At 39.8% G+C, this 24,701-nt stretch overlaps 1 protein-coding gene and 1 long non-coding RNA gene across 2 annotated transcripts in view; both read right to left on the bottom strand.

Annotated features, from left to right (window-relative positions):
* foxo3b (forkhead box O3b) overlaps positions 1-24,701 on the bottom strand; it is a 201,733-nt gene that overhangs the window by 44,214 nt on the left and 132,818 nt on the right. The window lies entirely within an intron of this gene.
* LOC127527210 (uncharacterized) lies at positions 18,231-18,388 on the bottom strand. Its single transcript, XR_007934518.1, has 2 exons — positions 18,340-18,388; positions 18,231-18,294 (listed from the first exon to the last, which is right to left on the bottom strand). It is a non-coding gene; the product is annotated as an uncharacterized LOC127527210 (long non-coding RNA).

The raw sequence follows: 24,701 nt of genomic DNA on the forward strand, positions 1-24,701 counted from the left end.
AACAATGAACTTTAATTACAATGAAAAATTATGCTCAGATTGGTTATAATGGAGGTCCTCCATGAAACAAATTATTAGCAGCCAATCCGATCACACCTCTGACACGCTTTCATTCATGAGTCCTTCAGGTCCCTTTGCACCTTTTTAATATTAAGTTGGACTCCTTGGGGTCATTAGTATGGACCTTACAGCAGAAAATGATTACGTGTCATAAGATGGAGACGGAACACATTCCCTTTTTTGGTAAAACTCATGTTAAAAAATCTCTAAAGGTGTTTGCCTTGAGGATCAGCGTCACATAAGGAATTATGAATATATACATTACTAGATGTGTTACCTATTTTCACCCAGGAAATTTCTAAGTTAAGGCGCTTCAGTTACAGTGCCATTGGTAAATTGGATGTATCATAAGTACTACAATATGTAAATAAGTAGTTTTCTGTATATAATATGTGTATCTTTTTTACAAGGGGTAACATTATTAGTTCACTAGAGCTGCTTACTGTTGAACAAGCGACATAAAGTCCTCAGTGAAGTTGCAATAGAACTAATGTTATAATAATGTTATAAAGGTCATTTAAAGCTAGTTCATTCAAAGCTAAAAACTATCTTGACATAAAAGGTTAAAATTAGTACAGTCTCGGTATACAATGATTTTGAATAACTGTCTACCAACAACAAAAAACAAAAGTTACTAATTACTTTGATTTAAAAGCACCATCCTGTTCGCGTCTTATCACATTCTGAAAAACAGCATCTCCATCAGCTATAGAAAAAAAAAATGTGCTTCACTCTGTTCAAAGGTGGCTTGGCTCCAACAGCCAATCTGCAATGTTTTATTTTTATTTTGCTGTTTCCTCTTTGCTTTTTTTAACTTCAAAAAGTGCACAACCTTGATTGTTGATTGGTATTTGAACATAATGACGATTTGCAGGTGGACAAAAGTGTTGGCTTTATCAAAAATGCAAGGCTATTCACTGATAAAATAGTGTAATCTCAGATTTATTGTCCTGTGTGACTCTCCCCTGGTGTGCCTAAGTGATCAACAACACTTGGCAATATCTTGCCAGGTTTCAAACTGTGCTTGATTAACTAAGGGGATCCCCATCTCCCCCCTTCTAATCACGCTCAATTCATGAAGGGGGAAAACCCCCCCACTCTTCAAATGCTGTCTATATGGTGGTCAAGGAATTTAAACAGGGTCCCAAGGCCACAAAGGTTGAGAAACACTGCAATCCAGTAAGACAATGAAATTCTGTGTTTTTTTATATTTTTACTGATTCTATTTGAAGCAAATAACAATCTACAACAATCTAATCAAGCCAAATTTAACAAAATTCAGCCCCCAATCAGAGACAATGAAATTGTTATCCCAAAAAAAAACACATCAGCTGTTTCCTTTGATGACATGCTGCATTTATTGATAGTCTTATTTAAACTTTATGAGCACTGATGGAATCTTCTGGAGGAGCACACTGACTGATGGGAATTGTAGTCCCCACTTTGGCATCTGCATAAGATTGTACATAAGATGAAGGGGTAATATATATTAAATATCTTTCTTACTGGATCAGCGCTGTGTGAAACTGATTGAGGTCACAGCCACAGTGCCTGGCAAGAACTTGCTAAACATGTCTTCTTTGAGCTACGCCAAATTTTGCTCCTTTCACTTCGCTACTAAAGACAGCCTCCACTTGCATAAACCCTCCCATTTCTCTGTGTGATTGCTATCAGTCCTGTGGCAAAATGGGGGATGCAGTGTGCTAGACTGACCCACTCGGTACTGCATTATTAATAACAAATCTCAACAAATAAAAGCATGCGTCATCTAATTTTTGTTTTTCTACAACGTCACCAAATTTCAATCAAATCTGTCAAGACATCGTTTAGATTTTAGAGTATTTAGTTTTTCGATTGTATTGTTTCTTTACCATATTGTTATATCGAAATGTATGTTCTTAGTGGCTAACTACTACAATAGATTTACCATCCTGCCAAATGTCAGCTTTTTGGCTAAATGGGAAATAGTATTTTTGTAGATGAGCGACTCTTTCTGCACCCAGTTTTTCATTTAGTACGATGTGTATCCGACCTGACTGTAATACATGCAAAACTTGAGCACAGTTTGTGACATTGGCTTCCAGTTCCAAATTCAAATCCAAAATAAACAATGAATTTAGTGTGCAACACTGCAATACAATGAGTCTTTGAGAGTTCTAAAGGAGTAAGAAAAACAGTCAAGTTAAATAGGTACGATCAGCCTATTTTTTATCTTGTAATGTTAATAATTACTTTGAAAGATGTCTTGATTACTTATTTATTAAATTATGAGTGAATAATACATATGTTCAATTTCCTCCCACATCCTGTATTTGAGATTCATCAGAGGCTCAGCTCTCTGCTACCAGAGAAATCATTTTGAGCAAGCTGCTCTTTTTCAACATGGCACTCTCACTTACCTCATGTGGGTTATGACCAAGAAGGAAAATGTAAGGATTTGAATCCTTTCAATTTAAACAAATGACGTTTCAGAGTTGAGATGATAGAGGTGTTTAAAACTATGAAGGAAATTGGAAGGGTGGATGCCAGCTGTTATTTTAAAATGTGTTCTTCAACAAGAATGCTTTTTCAAATTATTGTTCTCTGAGTAAGTTCAAGTTTGCCCTGTTTGGGGAGTTCTAGAAATGGTTTCAGAAGCACAGGGGTTAAAAGATTTTGTCTGTTACAAAGAAAATAAAAAACAGGTTCTTTCACTTACTAACAGAAGTTTATATGGTGAAGCAAGAACTGAGAACTGCAAAAGTATGCAAATTTATGGAAACAGAAACCAGCCAGCATGTGCCAAAAATAACTTTAATAATAACAGTATGATGGTGATGTAACACCAGGGTTATATCTGGATGACTACTTCGTTTTCATGATTTACCATGCTGTAAGGAAATAAGATTTTTTTTTTTTTCCAAACCAAAAACCTGGTTATCATGTTTTGCCACAGTGGCAACTTTAGTAGATCAGTCTGCACCTATTTTTATGGTTGGAATTCAAAGAAAGTGTGAAGTCTAAGTAAAGCTGATTTTTTAATTTTATGAATGTGAATGTAAACTGCCTATACACATGCAGATTTATTCAATGTAAGAGACTGTTTTCAATTACCTCACAGCTTTGATACTGAAGCATTGCTATACTACACCTACTCAAAAACATCAAACCACCATTATTAGTTTGGTCAGTGCTGGCCAGACATTATGCCTGAAGAGGACAAAGTTAATAACCACAACTAGATGTGAGTGGCGCATATGCACGCATACACATTATGCTGCCGGTGTATCCCCTCTACATTTAAAATGATGGGGAAACCTGGAAAAGAAAATGAAATATGGAACATCATGATGAAGGGATTTTCATACAAATACCTTTAACAATGTAAGCCTAGATAAGTGCAATATTGATGATGACTATAGATACTAGATACTGTACCACAAAAAGAGAAACTGCATAAAAAGGCTACCCACTCCACAGTCACATCTAATAACTGACTTTATTAATATTTGTTCAAGTCAGTCGCTCCTGTGACTCAAACCTACTACTTTACGCTCATCATCCCAGCCACAGAATGGTAAAATAGTTCTGCTGAGCCAAAGGAAGCTTACATCTTGCCTGAAGAAGGGGCCTGAGTTGCTTTGAAAGTTTGCATATTGTAATTATTTTAGCCAATAAAAGGTGTCATTTTGCTTGACTTCTCACTACATTCATAATGGCTAACACGGTACAACGCCCTACTATGGAAAGCAATCAACGCTATTCTTCTGGGTGGTGGTGGGGGGGGATGACAGTGAGGTCACTCAGACACTTGATATAACAGGTGGGCTCTTCCCGTTCATTACAGCACATTAGAAACTTGGGTCAGATTCAGTGCACGGTATGACTTTAGATCAGATATGTGGCTGCTGCCTCCTAGTTTCAAATCTCACACCTATTCACTGTCTGGGTGCGATCTGCATGTATGTCTTATGTCTGTATGAGGTTTCTGTTCACACACTCTAGTTTTACCAGACAAATCCTGATTATGTGCATGTTAAGGTTTAATGGTGGCCACAATTGAGTAAGTGTGGGTGTGGGCATGCGTGGCACGTCTTCCCAGGTTAGTTCCTATTTTGGGCCCAGTGCCACCGGGATAGACTTTGGCCACCCAGGGAGTCAGTTCTGTAGTTCTGTTGTCTCAGTGCTCCATGAACCTGGGTTCAGATTGTGATGTGGTGACTGCCTGTGTGGAGTCTGCACATTTTCTGCACCTAGATTTATGACCAGATCAAACCATATATATGCCTTAGATGACTACACTAAACCGCTCTGATGTTTCTAGTGATAAAAATGGCGGATTAGACACTGCCTTAATCCACTGCTGTCTGTAAACTTACAACTCAACAAGAGGCTTCCAGAAATGCATGGATTCCATAGTTCCTATGTCTTATTAAAATAATATTTTAAAATGCTACAACAATGTCCAACACCCCTGACAAATCTCATTCAGAAAATGACTAATTACAAGCTGAAATTTAAAAAATGGCATTGTTTTTCATGTTTCTGGGTGCTAGCCACTTCACCTTTGTTCCCTTATGCCTTTTTAACTTTGCATGTCGAGAATAGATTTTCACTCGTTGTATCTTGGTGCATTATTGTTTTGGAATCATGCTTGTGCTCTTGGTAAATATGTCACATAAACTATCTCACTGTTTTACCTCAAATGTTCCTTCTGCTGCTGGCTTTTACTTTTTTGAAGTAAACATCACGGTTACAATTTGGGAACTGTTGAGATGGAGACAAATCTCTCATTAAACCTCCCTGGACGCTGTATGCCAAAAGAAAGCCAAATCCATCAGCCGGCTGTTGTTTGTGTGAAGTTTGTACATTCTTCCTATGTCTATCTGAGTTTTCTCTCTGTGTCTTCTTTTCTGAAACCTGCTGAATAAAATCTACATTTGCAAATTGACCCTGTGAGTGTAGATGTCTGAGTGAATTTGTCCTGTGATGGAGTGGCACCCTGTTCAGGGCTGGTTCCTACTTTATACCTGACTAGCCAACCCGCGGCGTAGCATACGCCTCATAATCACGACACTTTTTTAATGATTTTAAGCACAGGGGAAAAAAATGACGGCGCAGGGTAGACACACGTTGATCCATTCAGTGTAGCGCGTGTGCAGTACCGGACATCCAAGGGCATCACAGACCTGTTAATGCTCAATCTCACGTGGCTGAAAGCCACTTGTCCCTCTAAGAAGTTGGACGCCGACCGGTTGGCGATCGCGTAACTATTTAGCAGTAGGGAGTCTCATTCGTTTTCGGAATTAACCAGACAAATCGCTCCACCAACTAAGAACAGCCATGAACCACCACCCAGAGAATCGAGAAAGAGCTATCAATCTGTCAATCCTCTCCGTGTCCAGGCCGGGTGAGGTTTCCCGTGTTGAGTCAAATTAAGCAAAATTTGTGTGTGGTGAGTTGTTGCGTCCGGGCACATGAGCAGGCACTGTGAATGCCTTGAGAGCGTGGGTGGACGCGTGCCGGGGAATAATGAGTATCTATATATCTTCTTAGATATAGAAAGCGTCTGATGCGGTGTTTGGTGAATTGTTGCAGTTTGTGAGTTAGCAGTTGTGATGGTTTTACACTCCAGTTCATTGCGATGAACGCTGGTAACAGTCAGGCGGGTGGGAGGGCAGGCATTCTTGTCCCATGCTCTTAGAGTTGGTGTGCGTGTCTCTGTATTGGTTCGAGTTGTTGGGCGGTGCTCTGTCATTTGTATCCCATGGTCGGACGACTTGGTGGATTATATATAGAAATGCAGCCGAAACCAAAAAGAATAATGAAAAGTCAACGTGGCTCAGTGGTGCATGTGTACTGTAGCAGAGACGAAAGCGAGTTGTTGCGTCTGGGCACATGAGCAGGCACTGTGAATGCCTTGAGAGCGTGGGTGGACGCGTGCTCGAGTTGGTAGGCGTGAGTTGGTGGGCTGGGCTTTGTGAGTTGACTGACATGGCTATTTTTTGCGTATCCCATGATTGTCTTATGGCAGTGTGAATGCCTCGAGAGACAGGGTGTCCTTATTTGGTGAGTTGTTGCAGTTTGTGAGTTAAAAGCTGCAATGGTTTTACACGCTGGTAACAGTCAGGTGGGCGGGTAGGCATTCTCGTCCCATGGTCTTAGAGTTGGTGGGAGTGGCTCTGTGTTGTCGGCGGGCGTGGCTATGTGAGTTGTCGGCATATCCCATCGTCTTAGTGTTGGTAGGCGGGTCTCTGTGAGTTGGCGGGCGTGGCTATATCGTGCGTATCCCATGGTTGTCTTGCCTGTACTGTCGGCTTAGTGAATTATATATATAGATGATTACTGAAGTACCGGTAGATTAAGTGGGTTTGAGAGTGTTATGTTAATCCATCTCTCAAATATTGGATACATGCTGTGGTATATCAAATGAATGACATATGGGCCTGGGAACTGAAACACAGATGCTCTACTATTCTTGTAATAAAGCATGAGATTTGGAATAGCAGGGTTGGGTGAATGGATAGATTCAGAAAAAGAAAGAAAGAAATTAAAAGATAGATAGATAGATAGATAGATAGATAGATAGATAGATAGATAGATAGATAGATAGATAGATAGATAGATAGATAGATAGATACATAGATAGATAGATAGATAGATAGATAGATAGATAGATAGATAGATAGATAGATAGTCCAGTCAATTTTATGGAGCTCATTTAAAACAACAGCAGTTGACCAAAGTGCTGTACAGTTTACATAAATACACAAATAAATGTATAGATACAGTAAACAAATATACCAAAATATACAAGTAAATTAAAAAACAGTACTCTCATCCAAGTTTAAAAAGCAAAGGAAAAAGACTGGATTTAAAAATATCCAAAGTTGGTGCTGACCTAATATAAAAGGGTGCACTGTTCCACAGCTTAGGGGCAGCAACTTTGAAGTCAAGTCTAAATCTCGTGATGACCAGTAACTTCTGGTCACAGCACCTAAGTGATTGTGTTAGACAGTAAGGGTGTAAGAGGTCAGTGAGATAAGAGGAGGGCTAAACCATTCAGTGACTTAAAAACAAACAGTCACATTTTAAACTCAATCCTGCAGTGAAGAGAAGAGAAGCTAAAAATGGTCAGATGTGGTTATGATTCCGTGTGCCTCGTAGGAGCCTGGCTGATGCTTTCTGGACTAGTTGAAGACAAAAAAGGGATAACTGGATAACTCCAGTGTATAATGAGTTGCAATAGTCAACCTGAGACAAGACAAAGACATGAATTAGTTTTAGAAAACCATCTGCAGAAAGAAAAGACTTGACTTTTGCTAATACCCTGAGGTGAAAGAACCAGGATTTACCAACAGACGTTGTCAGAGGGCCAAGGTCACTTGCAAGAGCAGAAGTAAGATCAGAAGGTCTAAAGCACACAATCTCTGCTTTTTGTCATTTAAACTAAGAACATTTAGTGACACCTGTATTTTAATATCTTTCAGGCATTCCAATAAGGGTTTTAAAGGAACTTGTTTTGCTTTGTTTAAGTGGAAGATACATGTGTGTATCATCTGCGTAGCAATGAAAATAAATATTATGTTTTTTAAAAATGGATCCTAAGAGCAACGTGTATAGTGAAAAAAGAACAGGCCCAAGGATAAATCCTTCTGGGACTCCACAGGTTCAGAGGAACCAAGGAAGAAAAGAAACTGCCCAGGCTGACGGAAAAAGTCCCCTGTTAGGTATGACCTGAACCATTCCAAAGAGGTTCCTTGGATTCCCACATACAGCTCAAGATCGGAGATAAGGATGCCATAATAAGCGGTATCAAATGTGATAGATAGATAGATAGATAGATAGATAGATAGATAGATAGATAGATAGATAGATAGATAGATAGATAGATAGATACTCACGTTTGTCACATATATACCCTTACTTGACTTCCCCTGTAAATCTGGTCTGAGGCTTATAAGAAGAGGATGGCAGCCTAAACAGAACGAGTAAGTATGACCGTTTAGGAGTGACTGAGCATTTTGGTATACTACTTTCTTAAAAAAGTGAAAAAGCTTTTTGGAGTGCAAAATTGTATCTAAAAAAGATTTCACAATTTGTTTCCCTGTACTCTCATTACAAAGCGGTCCGCTGTTAAAAATGAGTCTTTTCAGACATGCTATATATGTTCAGAAAATCATGGAAAGCTGAATAATCGTAAAAAATGGTCTGATACCTAGAGGCTCAAACGCTAAAGGCAAATATGCACTTCTAAAGATAAACATTGGGCTAAAACTTACTATAACCTTAAAGTACAGCAGATAAATTATGCTTTTGAATATAAGATGACACCACCGACATAAATCTTCCCTTGCCTGAGTGCTAAACTTTGATGTCCCAACACCAATTTATCCAAAGACTTAATTTTTAAATATAATTATTGAATTATTTCTGAAAATGTATTTTTATTCCTAATGTTAGATTAATCTGATTTTAAGTGAATTTACTCAAACATGTTTAAGACTGAGGATATATTGCTGTGGGTATTTAAGTTTCACTTATGACGCTCTATATTTTTGATTTTTTCCATTCCATGACAGTAGTCAAGCTAACACTTGCTATTTATCGGTTGTGTTTCCAGCTTTGGTGAAACGTAACTTATTCTTGTTTTTTTTAACAACAATCAAAAATATCTCTTCATTCACACATTATCAGGATGTGCTTTTGCATTATTACAGGTTCCCTGTGAGCCAGAACCCCACTTTGACCCCCAGCCCTGGTGAAGGTGAAGTTGAAATAAAAGTCCAAAATGAACCTAACCAACTGCATTACCTGGAAAAATCTACACATAATATGAAAACCTGTCCAGAAATCCAAAAACAAGACCCCAAATAAAGACTATATTGTTTTGTTCCTCTCTGACAGAAAACACTTTTCTCAATGCAAAAATATCAGAAAGCTTTGCTTTATTGCTGTTTTAAGAATACAGAAGGTGGGACATTTTGTAAGCAGTAGAAAGACCTTCACTCCATTAAGATGTGTTTCATTAAGTAATACCCATCCATCCATCTTCCAACCCGCTGAATTCGAACACAGGGTCACGGGGGTCTGCTGGAGCCAATCCCAGCCAACACAGGGCACAAGGCAGGAACCAATCCCGGGCAGGGTGCCAACCCACCGCAGGACACACACAAACACACCCACACACCAAGCACACACTAGGGCCAATTTAGAATCGCCAATCCACCTAACCAGCATGTCTTTGGACTGTGGGAGGAAACCGGAGTGTCCGGAGGAAACCCACGCAGACATGGGGAGAACATGCAAACTCCACGCAGGGAGGACCCGGGAAGTGAACCCAGGTCCCCAGGTCTCCCAACTGCGAGGCAGCAGCGCTACCCACTGCGCCACCGTGCCGCCCATTAAGTAATACCGGTAGGTTAAATTACCCAATATTTCATATAAAAGACTCTTAGAACCAGCAGGGTCTTTGATTCAACAGCACAAGTCAATTGTTTGTTGTTATGCCTCGATTACTGTTTTGGTGAAGAAGTGGCTCTTGACAACACTTAATGCTCATTGGTGTCCAGTATTTGGAAGCTAGAGGAATTCTGCTGGATTAAAATTATTGATATCTAACTCCATGTCATTGTCGTTGGTCAGAGATGAATAAGATCTACTGTGGTTCCATTAGCCCGTCAAGAGTTTTTTTGTTTTTTGTTTTATGGTGCTCTATTTATATTAATGCTAACATCGATGGTTTACTGGTGTGTCCTTGTTATATGTGGCACCCTCAGGCAAAACGGAGGTTCAAATAAGAATTATCATCCAAAGTCCTGTCATTCAGTCAAAACTGGCTACTTTTGTAATAAATATATACAGTATATATATATATACAGTATATATATATATATATATATATATATATATATATATATATAGTACAGTACAGTACAGCAGGATACGCAAGTCCCTGTGATCATGAATTGTGTTTGTAGAAATGGAGAGTATGATCTCCGGCTGTGCCCCATCAATGAAAAAATCTCAAGTTACTTGATTTGGCATAATAAACTTGTCGGTTATCCGGTGGTATGCTTACCACGACCAAAATCCATGCATTTTTTTGCTAAAATATTGTCAAATAAATACTTTTGGAAAATCAGAGTGGTGCACCAATATGAAACATATCCAAACCGTGTTCAGCTTTTGAATCGAAGACTTGATTCTTGACCAAAAAATGAGGACGAGAGGTAGATCTTCAATCTGAATTTTAATTTCTTGGCTATCACTACAAACAAAATGGGGTAAGCAACAGATAAAACAATGCATTTTTTGAATGAAGTATTTGTTTAAAGTCTCAGGTGGTATTTTGGTTATTTTTCCACCATAATCTAAATATGTAAAACTGTGTTATCAGGCTTCGCCAAGGTAATTTCATAAAACAAAACAAGACTCAGTTATTGTGCCGTCAGTTAATTGGTTTCATCAGAAATACTATGTGACGAACTAAATACTTTTCTGCATCCAATACTAGATAGATTTTTTACCCAGGGATAACATTATTGGAAGGCACTGTGTTGTAGTGGTTAAGGTTTTGGACGTAGGATTTCAAACTATGTAAAACTATGTAAACTTACATGTATGTAAAAATCAAAGAGTGCTGGGGGGTTTGAGGTTTTTTTTGGGCCGTCGTGTATGTTCATATTAAGGTGTACTGTACTTTAATCAGGGGCTGTAATGTATATGATGGACAAAAGAATGAGGGACTTACCACTTTTGTAATGTATGTAATTGTAAAAATGATCAGGGGCTAGGAGCAATAGATGAGGGGCTTAAGCCTCTGAAGCCCCTAACACCACTGTGTCACTCTTGGCTGGTCTTGTATCACTTCATCCATTATTTCACTCTTACTCCCTTTTTGCTTCTAGTGAAGTCGCATCTACTCGCAGCTGCAGCACCTGACACTGGCACTCAAGGTTTATAGCGTGCTTGCTAACCGTTGACATTTGAATCTTCCTTGAGTTTCACCATACTCCCTTCTTCCATTTCAAATCTGACTGCAGATGCCCAACATGATCATTTATTGTACATGACTCCACCTCTTCTTCAATCGTTCCACAACCCTATTGGTTAGTGCTACTGTTCTGTCTGCCAATCACTTCTGCTCCTTCTTTTGTTTGCATAAAGCATGCTCTCAGTGCAGTGCAGAACAAGTAAGTTTGCATAATATTAATAAGTATCAACAAATTAAAAATTAGGACTCTGCTAATTTTCTTTTTTCTGTAACATCACTAAATTTCAATCAAAAGAGTCAAAGCATTTTTGAGATTTTATTTTATTTCTATTGCAGGATTGTTTACTCCTAAATACTCCATCCATCCATTTTCCAACCCGCTATATCCTAACTACAGGGTCACGGGGGTCTGCTTGAGCCAATCCCAGCCAACACAGGGCGCAAGGCAGGAAACAAACCCTGGGCAGGGTGCCAGCCCACCGCAGGGCACATTCACACACACACCAAGCACACACTAGGGACAATTTAGGATCGCCAATGCACCTAACCTGCATGTCTTTGGACTGTGGGAGGAAACCCACGCAGACATGGGGTGAACATGCAAACTCCACACAGGGAAGCGAACCCGGGTCTCTTTACTGCGAGGCAGCAGCTACCACTGCGCCACTGTGCCGCCCCCCCGAATACTGATATATCAAAATATCTTTAATTAGCAGATACCTACTTCTCTAGATGTACCATCCAGCCAAATTCCAGCTTTTTTAGTACTGTAAATGGAAAATAGTGTTTTTGTTGATAAGTGATTGAGCGAGTCATACTGAAATGTTCCAGTGATATCCAGAAGAAAACCTTTTTTTTGCAAAACACGGTCAAATGAGTACATACATATCAGAACTTTAGCGCAATCACAACAGACTTGTCCTCAGCACACAGGCATACAAAGTATTTATATATTATATAGTGTATATAGAGTATCATCACTTAAATTATTACTGAGAGAATTATACTTTAACTCTTAACACATTAAAGATTTAAGTTGTTTTGTTTTTTATAATTACATACAAGTAAGCCCGCGATTCGCCAGCGAATCGGAAATCCAAGAATGGCAATCAGTTTCTGCATGATGAAATATCATGGAGGGTATATGTGGTGGTGTGGGCGGTCGCGTCCGGGCGGCTGTACAACCTGGCGTGCACGCTCTACCTCAGGTTTAGTTCACAGGTCGTAGGCATGGTAACGTTTCCATTTAATTCAATAACATGCATCCATACGGGCTCGTTTACAGGTCGTAGCCATACGGGCTCGTGTTTGTATTACTAATCGTTGAGCTCCCTCCATTTGAATACATGCCTCCTTTGCCTGTGCTGTGTCAAAAGCATGTTGTGGGCGCGCTCGTTCACTGTCCGGGCTGCTGAACAACCTGGCGTGCACGCTTTACCTCAGGTTTAGTTCACAGGTCGTAGGCATGGTAACGTTTCCATTTAATTGAATAGCCCTATTTGAACTATAAAGATTTAAGTTGTTTTGTTTTTTATAATTACATATATTATAATTTCAACTTTGTATTATACGTAAAGTTCACCATATGCATTTGTACCACTCTGTAAATTGTCCTGAACAATCCATAATGATTAAGGTGACTGCAGTGTATCTACCAATCCACCACCTATGCAATATTATCTTTAAAAAAAAACAAAAAAAAACTACAGTCTACCCTCTGTTTACAACCAACTGCAGATTGAAAATATTCAACAAAAAAAAAAAAATCCACAATCTTCCAAATAGCCAAACTTGAATTTGCGGTGTGTCGTACATTATGCTGAATCCATGCTAATAAAGTGACCTGTAGCTGTAGCTGCAGTTGTCTCTCGCCATAGGAGTTGAAAAGAATGGCTCTTAGGAGTAAACTTACAGCTCCTCTATGACAGTAAATTGCTGAGCCACCACACTGCTTTTCAGTAGCTAGCTCTCTTCGCATGAATCACCGTACTCTACATGGCGGATCGATCGACCCTGTTCTCCCAATATCGGCGCCTTTATACTGCTCACTAGTCCACCTTCTGCTTCTGAGCACTACCACTCACCAAGGTGGGAAATGGTCTCCATGTTTACACTTCCCGCAGCTCTTAAACAAAACAAAAAATTCATACACATAATCATGAAAATAAAGACATTCAAACAAAGAAGACTAATCAACCACTAACCAAAAAGTTCTTCTGAAACCGGACTTCCTTAAATTGTTGCGTCTCCTGAAGTCAACCAAAATGAGTCCATCCATTAGCCTGCAGAAACCTGGTAAACTACGGTAAGGTTATCTATACGCATGCACATGTGCAAAAAGCTGTGCAGGCTGGGAATGGCTGGTAATCAGTACACTGTAAATTAAACACTGAAGTTTCACTTGATGAAACTATTAATATCAACAGGGACACACGCAATCATAGCGGCAAGCGCTGCCCTGTGTTTCTTTAAACAAAAGCCGTTCAAGTGGCAATTCTGACTGTGAGTCCCTTGGCGTCACATTGTGAGAACACGTTTTTTGTTTAAATGGTTCCTAAATTGCAATTAAGTGGTCAAAGCAATCCCTCGAAAGGAGAAGTAAAGCGCTATTATCTCAATAAAAATCTTATAGACTGAAAAGTGGCATGTTGCTGGCCGAAGTCATTTTTCCCTAAATGATAAAATATAACAACTATTTGCATAGCATTTATATTGTTTTAGGCATTATAAGTACTCTAGGGATAAAATTAAAGTACAGTATATGGGAGGCTGTGCTTGAGTTACATACAAATACTACGCCATTATATATAAGGGATTGGAGCATCAGCAGATTTTGGTATCCCCCGTGGATAAGGAGGGATGGCTGCACAGAAAAAATGCAAGTTTCAGGTGGCATAAGCAAATTTGAAAGAAAAGAAAAATCAACGATAAAAGAATGAGTTAAAAAAACGAATAGTAGAAAGGCAGTTAAAAATGCATTGGTCAGATAATTGTTTTATCTCACCTATAATCTAGTTAAGAGGTTCTGGAGCCTATTCTGGCAAAAAAGCGACTAAGGCAACAGGCAAATGAAAATGGGATTGCAGGTAACCGGACAGCCCATGTTACCACACATACACATGTAGCTCTTTTGGTCAAAAGGATAATTAAAGAAGAGACAACAAGCCTCTGCACTGGGGAAAAAAATCACAGGAACAAAAAATAAATTCAGCGAAAGCAGCACAGAATCGAACTACAGTGAAATTACAGGAGGGGGCTAAATTCTGTACCACCCTTGTTTCCATGTTCAATAGTGTTTTTAAGATATTTTATTACCACCAACAAAGTATGCCACATAATAATACAAAGCAGCTAAAGAAATTAGTGTAACATCGCCTTCCAAAGACAATTTAAGCAAGCAGTTAGAGATTATCTTATTAAACATGTACTGTAAATACAAACTAGGGAAATGGTAGATTGAAAGAAAAACAAACACTACATTGGGCTAAGCTCATGTTTGTGCATGTTCATTAAAAAACGTGTAAATTGATAGATGGCGGGCACTAGCCACAAATGCTAATGATGCCCGAGTGCTGGCACCTGTCATAACCTGTCTTTTTGTTAATAAGTCGAGGCGCTGCTTTCACTCCTTTCAAGTTCTGTAACACAGCTACAGAGGCCTGCTTTGGCAAAAAGCTAATAAAGAGGAATCATTTGCAGTCATGCAAATTAAGAGATAGTCCTTGTGGCAGCAAACACTTTTCCCTCATCGTGACTTAGACAGCCACATCTGCCTAATTAGAGGCCTGTCAATGTTGAGAATACATGTTGTTGGAATTTGGGGGGTTTAAAACTGAATCATTATAAAATTGTGTAATGTTAAAAGGGGCATCTACATTGTCCACTGTGACAGAAGGTATACTACATATCAAGCAGTGCTGGCAGGTTATTTAGAGCATATTAACTAATGATAGTAAGGAATCACGTTACATGTACCCAGGGAATATTATATATAAAAAAAAAAAAAAAAAAACAAGAAAAGAAAGGTATACTTTTATAAAAAGCCGTTACTGTTTTCACAGATGTATCACACAAAAACCCTCTTTACTGTGCTGAAAGAAACTGCAGTAAGCAAAAATTTCTTCACATCAAATCTGAGGCCTTTTCAGTCAGAAAACTTTTTCTCTTATGAAAAGCTCTAAGATTTCAGTCACCCCTGGCAGAGCTCTACTTGAAAAGCCTTTGAAAAGCAACAAACACCAAAAAAGCAAACATAAGATGAAGTTCAAAAGAAGAAAGCTCCTCAGGCAGAGGGCTTGCTGCTGAATCACCGGCAGACTGACAGGGATGATATCCCCTGCTGTGTATCAGGGGGCTCAAATGCCATTAAGGCAGAAATAATGCAAAAACAGTTTTATAATCATAAAGCTGTTAGGATTTCTGGGTAAATTTTTTTGGTTCATGTGATGTTGCTAAAACTAACCATTTAGCCAGCAGTCATACCACAAGAATTTCAGAACAGGTCATTCACCTGAAGTTCCCAGCCATTATGTCGATGGTAGACCAACCAGGAAAAGCTTGGGTTGCTGCGGGAAGAGGTGTTGGTGAGCCTGTGGTCTGACAGTGGACCCCAATGCCCCAGTGCAGTGACGGGGACACTGTGCTGTAAAAATGGTGCCATCCTTCAGAGAGAACTTAAAACTGACTCTCTGTGGCCATAAAAGATCCTTGGGCATCCTTCATAAAGATCAGGGTGTATCCTGAAGACCTGGCTAAATTACCCACCATCCCCTGTCTCTGATTGGCTAACCATCTCTTGCCACTTCACCACCTAACAGCTAATGTGTGGTGAGAGTACTGGCGCAATAATGGCCACCGTCACATCTTCCAGGTGGATGCTACACATTAGTGGTGACTGAAGTGGCTCCCCACTCACTAGATAGACAGATGGAACTTTATTTGTCCCCAGGGGGAAATTTGGCTTTTTACAAAAGCTTATTAAATAAAGAAATACATAAATAGGTAGGCGGCACGGTGCTGCAGTGGGTAGCGCTGCAGCCTCGCAGTAAGGAGACCTGGATTCGCTTCCCGGGTCCTCCTTGTGTGGAGTTTGCATGTTCTCCCCGTGTCTGCGTGGGTTTCCTCCAGGTGCTCTGGTTTCCTCCCACAGTCCAAAGACATGCAGGTTAGGTGCATTGGCGATCCTAAATTGTCCCTAGTGTGTGCTTGGTGTGTGATTGTATGTGTGCATGCCCTGCGGTGGGCTGGCGCCCTGCCCAGGGTTTGTTTCCTGCCTTTTGCCCTGTGTTGGCTGGGATTGGCTCCAGGAGACCCCCGTGACCCTGTAGTTAGGAAATAGCGGGATGAATAATGGATTGATGGATGGATAAATAGGTAGATTAAGTAAGTAAGTAAGTAAATAAATAAATAAATATATATACTTTGGTCTGAACACACACTGGAATGATTATAGAGCAAGAAAATTGTTCAATAGTATTTATTATACAGCCTAATATTTATGTTTCTGCACATTGCCTGGTGAGTTGTAATTCAGCCCCTAAAAAGTTTGAATTTCGTAGTTCAGCATCATTTGCCTTGTATTTATAATTTCCATAAAGTAGTAGACTGCCCACACCTATACAGCAATACTGCCCTTTAGAAAAGAGGGTCACTAATTAACAGCCTTCAATATAAATCCATACAAACAGTCCAGTTTCCAAATCTGAGTTACCACATGTTTAAACTACAAGCACATAAGCTGCCAGTTTTATGTCTGCACGAGGAACTCTACCGTTATAGAAAAATGTGTTTAACAGAAAAAGGTATTCCATGGTAGCTGCTGAAATACCAAGTGATCCTTTGACCTTACACCATCACCACCACCACTACCACCCAAGCCCAGACTTCAATTTTTTTCACATAAGCATTGAGTGTGAAATATTAAAAGACTATACTTGTAGGAAACTTTGTTCAGGGATGTTGATACATTTGTGATTTTATGCATGCACCTAATTTCAAGGAAAATGCTCGCCTGGTTATAGCCACACTTGTGGGGTATGTGTTCATTCTTAACGTCTGGTGCAGTGCAAACCATTAGTCAAATAATTGACTCATAATGTAGCATGAAGCCATAAAAGCAATGGATGATTATAACACGTCTTCTGCTGGTCAAACAAAAATATCTTTTTTTAGGATGCATGTAATTGTTGCCCCTATAATTGAAATGATCTTCCCCACAATGGTAACATTTGCTTTGTTGTAAATGCTGTAAAAAAAAAAAAAAAAAAGCCAAGTAACGTGAAAGCTTAAATTACTGAAATGAGCAATTCAGTCTTTTTTTTTTTTTAAACTCAATTAATAAACAAAGCCCATGAGTCAATTCTATTGTTACACTCATGACTTAAAGCCAGCCTGATCTTCATCTAAATGTAATGACATCATGCATGCAAGACCATCTGTACTCTGAAACACAATCCTCCGAGGCTCTGCTCCACTTATCATTTTTTTTAATTAACGTTCAACTCAGTCAGAACACAAGCTTGCTCTAAGTTACGGTGATAGCTAGCTTTGGTGTGTCTGAATTGTTACGGGAAACCTTAACATTTCAATTATCTACAATCTTGACTAAATTAAATCTTAAGGAAATGTGAGGTATAATCCCTAAACCAAACAGTAAGTATGTGGGCTTTGATGCTATCTGCACAAAATGGTGCTGCTCCGTGAACACCACTGCATCCTCCATTTGGTGTACGTCTTTCCAAACTGAGCACAATTAAAACCTTCTGGATCTGCGCTCTTCTACTGGGCTATGAAAGGAGCCTTTACGAAAGTCAAATGTGCTTCTACCTGCTGCCTGACCACCACCAGTACAAGAAAAGTCCTATCAGGAACAGATTAATAAGCTGGTTCTTATGTTTGTTTTTGTTTCCAAGAATTATTAATTTGAATTGTAATTTGTTAACATTTTGATTGCTATTTTGGTGATAACATTTGTCATCATTTTGTACATTTGTTTTTTTTTTGTTTTTTTGTTTAAAGAGTTGCAAAGATGCTGTGTGATTTCCGATACATATGCCATGTGACTCGTGACTCCATGGCAGCCACATTATGCACGATGACCACTTGCGTTAAACAAGCATCCCAAATTTAGTTTATTTAAGGAAGGACAACCAAGGGATTCAGTGTGTGTTTGACCCCTGGGTAGTTTTGTCTGTAACTTTGACTTTGATTTTGCGCTGAAAGATTCTGGACCACAATGTAATGACTTTTAGCATATCGACCTTTCCCTTTGACAATGCTCCTGCATTACTGTTAAAAGAAAGGACTTCTCTTGATCTCTACCCGTCTAAATCCAGCTTGTGTCTTATTCGAACACAAGGGGGGCTCCGCCCCCTGCTCGCTTCGCTCGCCTACCCCCGGCATTGGGCATCCTGAAATACATTAGTCGAGCTCGTTCGTCTTGGAGCCGTGCCCGCTTTGCTTGCGGCATTTCAGACGCGCGTTGTAGGCGCCTGCGTTCATTGATTTTATCCAGCCGGGCTCGTGTTTGTATATCCGTCAGTCGAGCTCGTTCGTTTTGAACCCGTGCCTGCTTTGCTTCCGCAGTTTCAGACGTGCATTGTAGGCGCCTGCGTTCATTGATCTTATCCAGGTGGGCTCGTGTTTGTATCGTTGAGCTGTATTGTGTTTGAATTCGGTGTAAAGCGTTCAGCGGTTTGTACAATCCCAAACAGCACATTATTCCTAACTTCACTCCGCAGTAGTGCCACTCACAATATGGCGGTGACGCCTGCGCCTTCCGTAGTAGTGCCGCTCACAATATGGCGGTGACGCCTGCGCCTTCCGTACTATCATTGTGGACCTGTGGGGCCGCCGTAGCCTCTTCCGTTTGAATCTGGGCTGCAGTGCAGAATCGTCTTTTTTGTATGGCTGTGTCATTAGTCGTTAGCTATGGGTGCGTTGTTGCTTCATTTCTCATTCACGTCAGTTGAGCTCTTTCGTTTTTGGGCCGTGACTCCTTCGTTCGCGGTGGATACGACTTCACGTGCGGTTTATGAGACGCGCGCTGTACGCGCCTGCGCAGTATGTCTCATGGTCCCATCGCCGTGTACCTGCGTCCATGCCATCCGGTTTACCATTCTCGGTTAGTAATATGGATTGTAGATTCCAATCCAACTATATGCAGTATGAAGCTGCAAATTACAAACACATAAGAAATAAAGCAAGAGTTTCAGTACAATTTGATATAGTCTAAAAGGGAGCTAGAAATATCCCTTTTCTGTCATTATACAGTATGTTAAGATTGTTTCATCAGCCTTAAAAAACTAATATTATTCAACACCTTCTGGGCAGGATTACTCCTCAAGACTGAATCTGGACAAATATCAACCGCCTGCATTTTATGTGGAGAATCACATTTGGTCTTAAATATCTGGCCAGAATATTGGTGTTCAGCATATGTCCTCCATGGCCAATATTTAAACATAACAAACCTAATATGAGTGCTCACTAATAAATTCCTTTCTGAGTCATTTTCTTTCCTATTTCAGGATCACAGGGAGTCAGATAACAACAAAAGCAGTTGCAAGGCCTGAATCAACCCTGGATGGAAAGCCAACCCATTGCAGGGAACATTCACGCTCATTCTCCATTTGGAGACACTAACTGACTTCAAAAAATGGAATGACACGGCAAAACAGACTCAACATGGAAGGCTCCCTGCTGAAAATCAAGCTTGGATATAAGATTTAGGCGCCTGTGATGTTAACTATTGTGACACCCCAGAAAGACCCTCTCTCTGTGTAACCAAAACCTACCCTAATACATTTGTTGTTCGGCCAATAATAACCTACAGTTTACACTTTGGATTAGATTACCTTATTCAGCAGGGTGTTGAGGATGCCTGGTGCCCTTGCCTGGCCGGAACGCCTTCCTAATGGAAGGTCCGGGGGAGAAAACATACACAGGGCATCATCTCCCCCAGAGCACTAGATGGCAGTTCCCCCTGGGTTGCAGTGATGTCTCGGATTCCTACAGGGCTTCATGGGAGTTGGAGTTCAGCACAGCCCTGTTGGGTTTCCGTAGGTGCCACCAGGTGGTGCTGCAGGAGCCCTACTTCGTTTGGCTTCCGCCTCGCTCGGAATTGCTTCTGGACCATGCTAACGGGCCACTGGAAATACTCCTGGGTGTAGGATCAATAAGTCCAGTACTCCTTCTATAGGAGCAAGAGTTGGAAAGGAGAAGATGGAGCGTGCTGGAGGAGGAGTGGAGGCAGAAGCAGAGACACAGAGGCAGAGAGAAGTAGAAGAACTGTGTGCTTTATTATTGGTGCTTGTGGTGTGCTGGCTAGTGGGAAACGAAGGGGAAGAGTTTCCCATAACTGAATAAAAGCTTGTGTGTGTGTGAAAGAACTTGTGTCTGCATCTGTCTGTGTCGGGTTTGGGGAACTGGTGCACCCCCTTCAGGCCATAACAAGGGATGAAATGTTATACAATTCACTGATGCTTAAGTACAGGAAAGTCTTTCTTTAAAATTCCCCACAATTTCTGGATTATAATCAATATGAAATTAGAAGGAACTTCCTCAACAAAAAATATAAGGCAGAATTAACACTTTTCGGGAGAACATTCCTTTTGCAGAATACATCCCATAAGTGTTAAAACATTTTTTTCCATCTTCTAGCATTTGCTTACTTGCTGTAGCATGTGAACCCAACTGGAGTTTTAGTTAAGAAAGAGAATTCCACTTTTATGAGGTTATATGTTTGTGACACTAGTGTATTACCTTTTATCTGACCCCTCCATCTTATTTTCAAGCATCTATGTCAGAGTCAGATAACACCGACCTTCTTATTCCAAAGTTAGTACGGCTAAAGCTAACTCAGTGCTGAGTAAAACCCAATGACCTTACGAGTCAACATGGCTGTAACTCAGGTTTCTCATAAATCAATCTGTTCTGCTTTAAAGACAGACAGTTCACAAGTTCAGCTGTCACAGGATGAACTTGGCCTTGTAGAACTAACAGATTTAAATGATAAATTGACAATGTATTTAACAAAACAGCAACTATAACTATATAGCAAATAGCTAAAGCCTTGCAAAGTAAGAAGGCAAATGCATGTTTTATTTAATTTATTCTGTTATTTAACATTTATTTTGTATTTATCTGTAATTTTATTGACAATTAAATTAAAATGTTTAAATAAATTGTAACTGAAAAACAGTGCCCAACATATTATGATGCTTGGTATTAGATTTGTTCAAGTGTGTATTGCTGCATGAGTTCTGTGTGGGAGAAAAATCATTGAAGTCCACAACACTCAAAAAAAAAAACAAGTAATCAAAACATTTGAAATAGTTTTGTTTAACATCCCACTGTTCAGAAATGCCACCCCAAAATTGTCTGTACTGAGGTCTACGGTGGACTAGTGCCCTGTCTGGGGTTGGTTCCTGCCTTGTGCTCAATGCTGCCAGGAAAGACTTAAATTGGATTAAGTGGGTTTGAGAATGCCATGTAATGATATATAATCTGCTGACTGGTGACACTGGCCTTCCTCAACACTCTGTCCTGTTTATTTCTTTTCGGTATTGCTGAGCATGGATATGCATACTGAAGCACTATTTATTAGGTGTAATTATCTAATTATTAAGGGCAACTTGAGTTTGATCCATTTAAGCAAAATGTGCTCATATAGGCTTTTTGAAGATTGATGCAAAAGCTTTATCACTGGTTAGCATTTAATAGCAAAATACCATGAAGAGAAATCCCTTATGGTTTTATTCTGATTTACCATTTTTAAGGCTTTATATGTAGTAGGACAAAGTATGATCCTTTAACAGAATGACAGAAATGTCCCAGACTAAACGAAGATTCTTTTAGACTGAACCCTGCCCTAACAGCTGGGCATCGTGAGGTCACACTGATTTACATTCTTGAAGAGACTTGCGACACGGCATCAGGGAAAATGGATACGTTAGTGCAAATACATTCTGGCAAGATATCAAGTTTCAGTGACGGTGTAAGGCAGAAAGTTTCCTTGTTAGCCACCTACAAGTGGTGCAATTTTGGCAAAGCTCCTGCATTAAAAATCAGCAGAAGATTCATCCATCGCCTGTTTTGAAACTTTCTTTATCCAAGTTGTGATCACTGACTACAATAGATGTAAGGCAGGAACGCACCAATCAGCATAACATTCAAGTCTTTTGGATATGAGAGAAAACTTGGAGTGAATAATTACATGGACATGAGGATAAAGTGCATACGCCACACAGACACTGACTAGAATAGAATTTAAACCCCAGCTCAACCCTGGATAGATTCGCTCCATAAGCTGTAGACTTCCTTGAGTTTTGTGAAGAGGGTTGGGAAAAGACTGATGAGTAATAAGGAAAAGGACAAAGAGACAGATACTAAGGAAACCAAAAATAATTAACTGAAATTTGTTAACAAGAATGACAAATCGTCTGTCACCAAATCAGTCACTAAACACACTCATAGTTTATAAAGCATTGCTCAACTGAACACCCTAAAAACTAGTATATTGGATGCCAAAATGCAACCCAAAATTCACAGCCAATTAAACAAAGCAGAAAATCAGACCCCGGAAATCAAAACTTAACTTTTAAAGTTATCCACAATCTGGAAGTCCACAATGTTTTATATCGGTGCCCCAATGATGCTTTGCAATGTCCAGTTGTCATGGTATAGGAACAGAAGTCCGAAATTGTTGGCATCCACAAAAAAACAAAACGCGAACAATAAAAATATAAAATACCAACACCTCCAAAACAAAAGTTCTGCACTTCAGATGATCTCCTTACAGGCTTTGCAGAGGAGTGTAATAAGCCACTGGGACGAGGGGGGGGGGGGGGGCAATCACTAACATTATTTCCTCCTACTCTCCCTGCACGACAGAGAAACCACCCAGGGAGGGCACCTGACTTGGCCCCTTCTGGTTCCCCCATCCATAAGAATCCTGGACTCCTGGAAGGAGGCATCATTTGACTCAAGTACAAGTCACTAGATGTAAATCCTGTTGTGAAGTTTCCTCTCAATTTGAGAAAGATTCTTCTGTTGTTTTGGCCCAAGGTCCAGGGCAACCATGCCAAGATTGGCATTATTTTTAATCATTTTTCCCTTATACTAAAGAGGATGTGGTGAAAGAGGACATGCAGGTGGCAGGTGTAACAGAGCCAGATGCAGAGGACAGGAAGATATGGAAAAAAATGATCTGCTGTGACGACCCCTAACGGGAGAAGTTGAAAGAAGAAAATTAAATAGGATGACCCAGTTGACACCCCAAGTTTTGATCCGACAGTCTGTCTTTCCTGCACCTGGCTACAAGTGAAAATAAAAAAGAACTACATATTTAAATTCACCACTTTCCCAAACCCCTTGTAACTTTAAAAAATATGCAAGATTACGGTAAATATAAAATAAAATTTAAATATAACATTTTAAAAAGCTATCAAAATGAAAACAGAAATGGCTTTCAGCCATGTAAGCTGAAAGAAATTTAAAGATGATGGGAAATACTTGAGTGCATGGCACATGCGTGAAATAGCTTTAAAAATGTCACAGGCCAACACGCCAATGGAGGAGACTTTATATTCAAAAGTGGGCCTTAATTTATCTAATTTTCCTTACAAGAATACAAATTTAACTTCAACCAAATTAAGACAACACCACAGTTTGAAGCATACAGTGCACTCTCTCCAGTACTACTTTCACGCTGACCCCAATCCCACCTGAAAGTACAGGATTCTTTCGGGAAGGGAAGTCCCATTTTTACGGGAAGCACATGAATCTTCAATAAACTCCACTGAAGTAGCTAAACCGCATTTGTTCACATTGGGCTGTCCCCCAAAAAGCATTAAAGTAAAAGAAAAAAAAACTTCATAGACTTGATGGTGCACAGGTCATACATACTCCTTTTTTTCTTTCATTCTTTGTGTTCAACTCAAGTTTATTAGCAGTTCACTTTATACAGCCAGTAAGATTTTTAGTATTTTTGTCAGTATTTTTTTCTTTTTACCTTGCCTCTTTGGGATCCATCCAAAGTGTGTGTTTACCTTGTGCAGTATAATCATTAACTCAGACACCAGCTGCAAGGACTTCCACTCAATACAGAGGCCCTTTTGTCTGGAAGCAACATGTGGTACCAATTTATCACTGTCAGCCTCAACCAAGAATCTGCTAACTTTTTTTCCTCTTCCACTGTTTTGGAGGGTTGTGTAACAAGCGCCCTTAATCTTTGACAAGCAATGAAAATTGTGCAACACTGAGATTAGCTGCTCCTTTTTTTTTTTACTGATTAAAGTCATGGGGTTTGGACAGAGACGGAGATTAAGGAAGCAACGCATCATTATGGAGAAAGCATTGTGACATTGTTTACAAGAGCAAACAAACATTCACCCAGGAAAAAAGAAATAAAAATAAAACTGCCCTAATCAAGCTTTTTATCATATTCATAAAGATGTGCTCATTAAGTTAATTGGTCATTCAACATTGGTTTCATGTGACTGTGAGTTTGCATGTCATAAAATGGACTGGCACCCTTTCCGGGTCTGGTGCCTGCCTTGTGCCCAGTGCTGCCAAGATAATCTCCAGCCCTACAAGACTCTGAACTGGATTAAGTTGTACTGAGAATGTTACGTTATGAACAACCCTACTGGAAACAGTCTGCTGC

The sequence above is a fragment of the Erpetoichthys calabaricus genome, chromosome 3 (genome assembly GCF_900747795.2).
Source record: "Erpetoichthys calabaricus chromosome 3, fErpCal1.3, whole genome shotgun sequence".
NCBI classification, from domain to species: domain Eukaryota; kingdom Metazoa; phylum Chordata; class Cladistia; order Polypteriformes; family Polypteridae; genus Erpetoichthys; species Erpetoichthys calabaricus.